This window comes from Monodelphis domestica, chromosome 4 (assembly GCF_027887165.1).
Source record: "Monodelphis domestica isolate mMonDom1 chromosome 4, mMonDom1.pri, whole genome shotgun sequence".
Classification (NCBI taxonomy): domain Eukaryota; kingdom Metazoa; phylum Chordata; class Mammalia; order Didelphimorphia; family Didelphidae; genus Monodelphis; species Monodelphis domestica.
The window spans coordinates 124004561-124013685 of record NC_077230.1 but is presented as its reverse complement, the minus strand read 5'-3'; the positions used below and the strand labels follow the sequence as shown (position 1 = coordinate 124013685).

Sequence of the window (9125 nt, the reverse complement as noted above, 5' to 3'; positions counted from 1 at the left end):
TCAAACTCCTTGGCTGGATCCTCATCCATTCCCATTAAATATTCTCCAGAGGTTGTAAAAATTAAAATTAATCTCAATAAAATATTATATTTTGGGGATTTATTAATGATCATTAGAAATAAAGGAATAAAAGGTATACAAAATAAAAACCACTTGCCCATGACTAATCAGTCATTTCAAAACCCTCGCTTCCCATCACCATGCTTGCTGACAGGAAGTAAAGAGACTGGGACCCTTCACATCACTGCCTAATATCCCCTATCTGCAGGAAGTGTGAAGTGACAGGGAGTCAGTGGGCTCCTAGGAAATGTAGTTTTTAGGGTAACAGATTTTCAATTATATAAGGTCTATCATATACAACTTTTCTAAAGTTTTTTTTTGTCTCCTTAATTTCTTCCTTGTTTATCTTATTTACACTTTTTAGAATAATTTAGATTGATCTAGGACCAAGAGAAGAAAATTGAGGTTCCTCATTAGTATAGTTTTGTTATTTCCTCTTAAAGCTTATTTAACTTATCCTTCAAGAATTTGGTTGCTATGCCATTTTGTGTGTATGTGCTCTGGATTTATATTAATTAATTGTGGTATCTTTTAGCAAAATGTCATTTGATATATCTTTTAAGTAAGTCTTGTTTTTTGCCTTTGCTTTGTTTGAGATATATAATTGTTAATTCCTGCTTTTTTTTTTTTACTTCAGCTAAGCAGAATATATTCTGTTCCAACTCCTTATTTTAACTGTGTGTTTTTCTATTGAAGTGTGTGTGTCTTGTAAACAACATATTTTTGGATTCTAATTTCTAATCCATTTTGCTGTCTCCTGTTTTTGGGTGAGCTAGTACCATTCAAATTCTCAGTTATGTCTAGTAATTGTATTTCCCTGCACCCTAGTCTCCTATTTATTCTTCTTTTTTATTTTTACCTTGTCTCCTCCTCAAAAGTCTGTTTTGCTTCTCACCATTGTCTTCCTTAATCTACTTTCCCTCTTATCATCCCTGCCCCTTTCTTTTAACCCTTTCCTCTCTTACTTCCTATTGGATAAGATGGATTTTTATACTCCACTGTATGTGTGTATAGATAGAGACCTACGTATATATTTAGAGATATAACTATATATATATATATATAGAGAGAGATATGTATAGATATATGTATAGATAAATATATACATAGGTATTACATGTGTCTTGAGCTTCCTTATCATCACAGATTTTTATGATTACTTTTGTTGCTGTTTACTAATTTACCCAGCTTACTTCATGACTTTGAAGTTTATGTCAGAATTGAGCTCTGATCTCCTCTGGGAGGTGGAGATGCCTGAGTGTCTGTCCTTTATGTCCTTTTGTTTTCATAACTTTATCTGGGGGACTGTGGGTTTTTTGGTGTTTCTAATGTGGTGTGATCCAAGGAGAGGTCTGGTTACTGCCCTCCTGCTCTATGCACTGGTCCAGATCCTATTCCAGATCATGCCCTCTAAGTGTAGGTGTCTCTCAAAATTTTATCCTGGACCCTCATCTCTTCTCCTTCTATACTACTTCACTTGGTCTCATCAGTACCCATAAAATTAATTAACATCTCTGTGCTGATAATCCTTAAATTGTGCCTCAAACTCTGCTTACCTACAATCTCTAATCTCCAACTTCCTTTAAGACAACTTGAATGTCCAGGAGCCATCTTAATCAACATGTCTAAAAACTCCTTCTCTCTCCTAACTTTCCTATGACTAAAAACTCCCAGGCTTTCAGACTCATAACCTATGAATAGGCCTGGACTCCTCACTATTTCTGTCTCTGCTGTCCCCTCTTCCCCAATTTGTTGCCAAGCTCTATTTATTTCTCCTTTATAATATATCTCGATTAAGCTCCCTTCTATCATCTAATACTGCCACCACCCTGGCATAGACCCTCATCTCATTAGTCATGGTTGGACTATTGTAATAGCCAGTTATTCTTCTTGTCCCTATTCAGAAAACCCTAATCACTTATCACCCACAGGATTAAATGTAAAACTTTTCTTTTAGCATTCAGAGCCATTCATTACCTACCTCCTCACCTTTCCAGTCTTCTTATTACCTCTCCCCTCTGCTCTACTCCATCCCCATATACTCTTTAGTCCACTGTTGCTGGCATCCTCAACGTTCCTTGAATAAGACCTTCCATATCCTGAAGTTGGGCATTTTCACCAGCCTTCCTCCATGCTAGGAATATTCTTCCTCTTCATCTCTGCCTCTTAGCTTCCCAGGTTTCCTTCAAGTCCCTGTTCAAATATCCCCTTCTATAGGAAATCTTTCCTAATCTTTCTTAATTCTAGTGATTTCCTCCTGTAGTTTATTCTTAATTGAGTTTGTATGTAGCTTGTTTATATGTTGTTGTTTGCATATAGTCTCTTCTATTAGTCTGTGAGCTAGGACAGGACATTGTCTTTTTTCTTTCTTCGGATCTCTGGCACTTTGCACATTGCCTGGAACATAGAAGATGGTTAAGAAATATTTAGTGACCTCCAACCGTAGTCCCTCACTACTGCAAAGAAGGTGGGGAAGTAAAGAAACTACCATTTTAATAGTTACCCAGATGTGCCAGCTTGGAATCACCCTTGGCTCTTAGATCTCTCTCTCATCTAAGAAGTTGTACCTCTATAATGTCTCTCATATCTGTCCCCTTTCTCTTCACTCTCCTGGCCATGTCCCTAGTTTGGGTACTCACTTAGACTAATGCAATACTTCAAAGTCTTTTGCAATATCTCCTATTACAATGTCTCTATCTTTCCTTCTCTAATCCCTTCTCCACATAACTGCCAAATTCCTAAAACATATCTGACCATGTCCTATACACCTGTCCGGAAAAAAAACAAACCAACAACAGCAACTTCTGAGAAAGTTAATGCTAGTCCAGCAGAGGGGAGAGCTGAAATAGGTGGTCTACTATTCTCAAGTTTCTGTAAGGTTTACATAGCATAGAATTCAAATGAAGAAACACAGAAATGACTGATTGGCCAGCATGTAGGCAATTTCCAAATAAGACACAGGTTATTTGAGATATATAATGAGAGGAAACTCCTTATATTCCTTGCAGCAATATCTGACTCCCTAGAAGGTTTCTGGGTAAGCATGACCTGCACATCATCGGTTAAGCAATAAATTTGGTCTCTAAGCAACAAACAAGTCTGTTCTCTAAGCCACAGATGGCTAGGTTCAAACAATGCAATAATGTTTTCCCACACTGCCCTTCACACAGTCTATTTTCTAGGGGAAACTAGCCTACTTACCAATTCCCTTGTCTCAACATTTACTTTAATGCCAGGAGGTCTTTTCTGTTACCCACTCCCCAAATCACTTTGTATTTATTTTGTATAATGCTCTATTTATCTGTGAAGTTTTTATTTCCTCAAAGCTTCTTGAAGGTAAAAACTAGTTCACTTTTATGTTTGTATTTCTAGTGTTTAGCAGTGACCATTATATTGGGCCCTTAATCAGTATTCATTAAGTTAACTGATTGATAAAAAAAAATGTTTTCTCACGCTGAGAATGTATTCACTCTCTCCTTACCTCCACCTCTTAAAATCTCCACTTTCCTCCAATGCTTACCTGAGGTGTCATATCTTAGGAAACCTCATTTTTCAGATCTCCCAGTGGTTAATGTTCTCTTCCCTTCCAATGACAATTTATTTATTTGTATATGTGTTTTTTGGTGGTTTTCCATGGCCAAAGAATTCTTACTCAAATGGCCAACCTCCTGGTGATGAGCCTTTATGTACTTGGCAGAGTTAGTCCTAAAAAATGGAAAAGGAAAAATTCTGTTGTTTGAATCTTATCCAGATTCTTTTCAGCATGATAGAACTTGCCAGAACTAATGCTCACCTGACACTATCCTTGAGAACCTATTGTTATCTCCACACCATGATGAAGCATGAGAATAAGTCTTCATGGAGAGAATATCAGAGAAAAAGATGCCACTAATGATCACAGACAATCAACAACAACACCAAAAGAAAAATATGATCTAGGCATGTAGAAAGGACTAGAGATAAATTGATAGATGTGTTTGGTGCTAGAAGTGTATTTTTAAAAAATCAAAGAAGGCTCCTATTAGGGTATGTGTCCTTACCATTCTCTGTTTACCCCCAACTTCTGACCATAAACTTGGACACAGAAAAGAATCATATACGATGAACAAGCTTGAATAGATTATTTTTGTTGTGGGAACATGCAAATCAATAAGATGACATCCATGTGTTCTCTCAGTATAATGTAAGCTCTCACAGAGAAAGAACTTCATGTTTTACCTTTCATCCCCAGTTCTTATTGTCACAATAGCTTAAATATAGAATTTAATAAATGTTTAAATAAACATTTGTTGAATTGAACAAAATGAAAACCTCTAATGATATTTTAAAATGGAAAATTATATAGTGTTTTAACATAATAGTTTCAGTTCTAAAATGTTACCATCTTTCCTCAAAAAGTTAGATTTGGTTACCAATTTAGAGAACAGGGTACCATAGGTGTGATTCAATGTATTGCTTTAGAGGGGAAATAAAATGGAGTTTATTGAAGTCAAGGTGCTTACTTATCCTTTTTAAAAAATGTTTAATTAGAATGTTCTTCCACAGTTACATGAGTTATAATCCCCCCATTCTCCACTACTCCCTCCCCCTTCCCAAAGCCAATAAGCAGTTCCACTGGGTTATACATATATCATTATTCAAAACCTATTTCCATGTTATTCATATTTGCAGTAGAGCAATTCTTTAACATCAAAACTCTAATCACATCTCTATGGCACTATGTGGTCAATCATATATTTTTCTAATGCATTTCTGCTCCTAAAGGTCTTTCTCTGGATGTGGATAGCATCTTTCTCATAAGTCCCTCAGAATTGTCCTGTTCATTGCATTGCTACTGGTAGAGAAGTCCTTTACATTCGATTGTGCCATAATATATCAGTCCTTACTTATCCTTTATAGATTTATTAAACATCTATAGATGTCCCCAAGAAAGCACTAAAGTACAAATGTTTCTTCTTAGTTCTAAGTTCTATTATTTCTAAATCAAATTTTCCAAAACCAGAATCATTTCCTGAAAAGTCTAATCCTTTATTTCTTTCTACCTGTAACCTGTAAGTAATTATTGATCTTACTTTTATCAATGGTATAGCCAAAGCTTCCTTGCTTCCCAAGAAGTCATATTTACAAACTGCCTGGTGTTTTGGGATAGACTTGACTCCGGCTAGTTCCCTGGTAGTTTATGTTTGATACTGGAACAAGAGGTGATTTATCAGTTAACAAAAGGAGCTATGCCTAATGATAGCCTGGGAAAGGTATTCAAGAAGCATATGCATTGAGGACACTGGAAGTGTATTCACCTGAGAGAGGCTCCCTGCCTCTTAGTTGCCCATGGTTTGTCAGCATCAGAGAGTAAGGGGATATCTGGGTGGCTAGTTTGTACTCAGGCAATTAGGAAGTGCTGTAAGTATGTAAGTAGCATAAATCTTCAGATTCTTGAGCCAATTGAGTCTTAAGAATGGTTTTAATACCTTGCAAGGAAAAACTAGGAAAAAAATAAAGGCAAAGGGTTAGGATGTTTTTCTTATCACCTCATACAATTTGAAATGTCTGCTAAAAACTCATTTGATAGGTTTTCTGGGGAGCAAGTATCTAACCTTAAATAAAGCTCATTTTCCAAAGCACCATATTCCTTATAGACCTTTCAATTATCTCTTGACTTCTGGAATACAAGATGCACATTTTATACTCAATAATTATTTGATGATGATAATGATATGCTGGTGATGATGATGGTAACCATATTATCAAGGACTGAAGCTTAGTTTGTATACAAGTACACTATTGCTGATTTCACTGGGGGAAATTGTCCTCGATTTATTATCAGACCAGATACACTGCCTCTCTGTATCTTTCTATATAGACATACTGTTGACAGTTCAGAAAGATTTCTCTGGTACTCCAATCAATCTTTTAAAAAGAAAAAAATATACATTCTCCAAGAGAACTGGGATTCTAAGAGAAACTATAATAGATGTTAGAATGGTAAACTGCTTTTAAGAGAGCCAGTAGGACCACAAAAATCAAGGGAGCTGAAAAACATTCACTTGCTTAAAGTACAAATAACAACAGTCTGGTAAAGGGATCCTAAAGCAACTCCCATATTTGTTACCTTGTTTGACCTCAAATTACATGTCCTTGTAACAATTAATGGATGTCTTAACCTCTATATTTTTCTATCATTGCCTCTCTGACAAATAGTTTATTGTCTGTAATCATTCCCTTACCCTGTTTTATACTTCACTGACTTTTTCTTTCCATTGTATTTTGCATTTACTTATTCATCCAAAATGACCTTGTTTTGACTTTATTTTTTTAGTTGCTGCCTATTGTCACCCACCTCTTCGAGAATTGTTTATTTGACTTCATACCTTTTCCTTTTATATCCAGTTTTCTATTGCTTCATCTAAAATGTATCCAACTGTCAAACCACAGAGGATTAAATAGAGATTATCACTTCTAGAGGCAGAATTTCATTCTTTTCCTTCCAGAGTAGCAGAGTCTATGGCATGTAGAAACACAGTTTTCAGGTTTTGTTCTCTAGTTATATAGCCAAAAAGTAGTGATAGAAACTTAAAATTTTTTAAAATTTATTTATTTGTTCCATTAAAATACCCAGGTGATTCTCTTATTTCCTCTCTCCTCCATTAGAGAAGGTATCATTGAACAAAAAAGATATATATATATATATATGCATATATATATATAAACTATGTTTTACTTATTTCTATTTATTGGTTCTTTCTATGGAGGTGGATCTACACAAGTCATTCTTCAACTAGTATTTCTGTTGCTATATATAATGTCTTCTTGGCTCTGTTTATTTCATTCTTCATAATTTCATGTAGGTCTTTCCATGTTTTTCCAAAATTAACTTGCTTTCGTTTCTTATGGTGTAGTAGTATTATATTGCAACCATATGCTACAACTTGTTTAGTCATTCCCCAACTAATGGACATCCCTCAATTTCTAGTTATTTGCCACCTCAAAGATCATGCTATAAATATTTTAGAACATACAGGTTCTTTTCCTTTTTCCCCGATCACTTTAGAAAATAAACATAATATTGAATTTCTGGATCAAAAAGTACACCCAATTAAACTCTTTGGACATAATTCCAGATTGCTCTCAAAAATGATTGGATCAATTCATAGGAACACCATCAACATATCAGTGTTCCCATTTTTGCACATCCCTTCCGATATTTATCATTTTAGACAATTTGATAGGAGTGAGATTACCTCAGAGTAGTTTTGATTTGCATTTCTCTAATTAATACTCTTTTAAAGAGTGATAATTTCATTTTTCATTCATTTTTGTTAGATGGATAAGAAAATAGAGATAAGTCAGTTGACAAATATTAAGTGCTGACTATGTGTAAGGTTGTGAGTTAAATGCTGGGTTACTAAGAAAGACAAAAATACAATTCCTGTCCAAAAGAGCTCACATTCTAATCAAAATATACTCTGAGGAGACAACTAGATGGCTCAGTGGATTGAGAGCCAGAACTAGAGACAGAGGAAGTTCAAATCTGACCCTGGGCAAATCACCTAACTCCTGTTGCCTAGTCCTTACTGCTATTCTGCCTTGGAGCAAATACACAGTATTGATTTTAAGACAGAAACTAAGGGTTCATATATATATATATATAAGGGTTCACATACACATACAGTCCTATTTCAGTTACTTAAACAATCTATCCAATGCATATTCAGGATCTTTTTTTTAAGATGATGAAATACTGTAAATAAAGTATGTGATCTTTTGAGGCACTCATGTGCTAAAGACATAACTAAAGTCATAATTTCATTGCCAATTCATTGAGAGGATGAGGGGGAATGCTGGTAGGTGAAGTGTAAAAGGCAGTTCCTTGACACCTCAGGATGGAAGGGAGGGTACAAGAATTTATTTAATACCTACTATGTGCCAAGTACAAACCTAATTTCATTTGATCCTCAAGGTGTCCCCGAGATAGGCACCATTATGATCTCTATTTTAGAATTGAAGAAATCAAGTCAGACAGAGGTAAAATGACTTGTCCAGAGTCACATAGTTAATCAACATCTGGCAGATCTTCCTGACTCCAGATCCAGCTCTCTATCCACTGTGTCACCTAGCAGCCTTAGGGGCAAGGTTTCAATCAATTCACTCTAGTTAAAGTTCTGGATAGAGCTTCTAAATAGTAGAGTCTTTTTCCCCCCTGTGGCCATTAAATTCCCTTTTTTTGTTTTGTTTTTGGTCTGGGTACATTGACTCAATCAATATTTACTGAATACCTACCTCCATGTGAAGTTTTGTGCAAGGTACTCTGAGGGATAGCTATATGAAGACTATATCTCCACTGCCTTAAGAGAATTCATCTAGCACAGAAGAAATTCTGTGTTTATACATGATGAAAAGCAGTATATGATGTCATAAGACAAATACTAAGTTCTATGTGAGTTTAAAGGAAAGATACCCTACCACCAATATCTGTTCAAGAAGATCCCTAGAGGTGCTTCTTAGGTAGACTGAGCATCAGAAATGCCCAGGACCTGGAGTGTCTGATGTTGGTATTTCATGTATTTAAGGACAAAGATCATGAGCCTTTAAATAAGGCATTGCATAGGTGTTCTGAGGAAGTGGAATTTTATCCTGACTGTTATTTCTAAATGCCTGTTGAATTTAATTTAATTTGTTGTTTGTTGGTTAGTAACAATAGTGGCCCATTATGGAGAGAAGCGGAATGCAATATATTGTATTAATTAGTGCTAAGTAGTAAATGAAGTGAGCTGAGAGGTATAGTCTCAGTGACTTCCCAACATTCACCTTAATGGTATTAATTGAGTAGAAGTTATGCATCAATCAATCAACAGGCATTTATTAATGATCTACTCAGTGCTAGGCACTGTGCTGGGTGTTCAGAATGCAAACATGTAAGTAAGATAGTCTCTACACTTCAGAGTTTACATTATGTTGGAGTGATAGATTTATGAAGTGCTTAAGAGTTCCTAGGGATGATACATTCTCAGATAGAATACAGACTAAATACAAAATAGGTACACAGTGATTTGGACAGGAAATACTAA

At 35.5% G+C, this 9125-nt stretch overlaps 1 long non-coding RNA gene across 1 annotated transcript; it reads right to left on the bottom strand.

The window, feature by feature from the left end:
- Positions 1–3302: 3302 nt before the first annotated feature.
- Positions 3303–8412, bottom strand: LOC103103942 (uncharacterized). The gene is made up of 4 exons (XR_467374.3): positions 8338–8412; positions 6429–6559; positions 5358–5542; positions 3303–3765 (listed from the first exon to the last, which is right to left on the bottom strand). It is a non-coding gene; the product is annotated as an uncharacterized LOC103103942 (long non-coding RNA).
- Between the last annotated feature and the right edge of the window lie 713 nt (positions 8413–9125).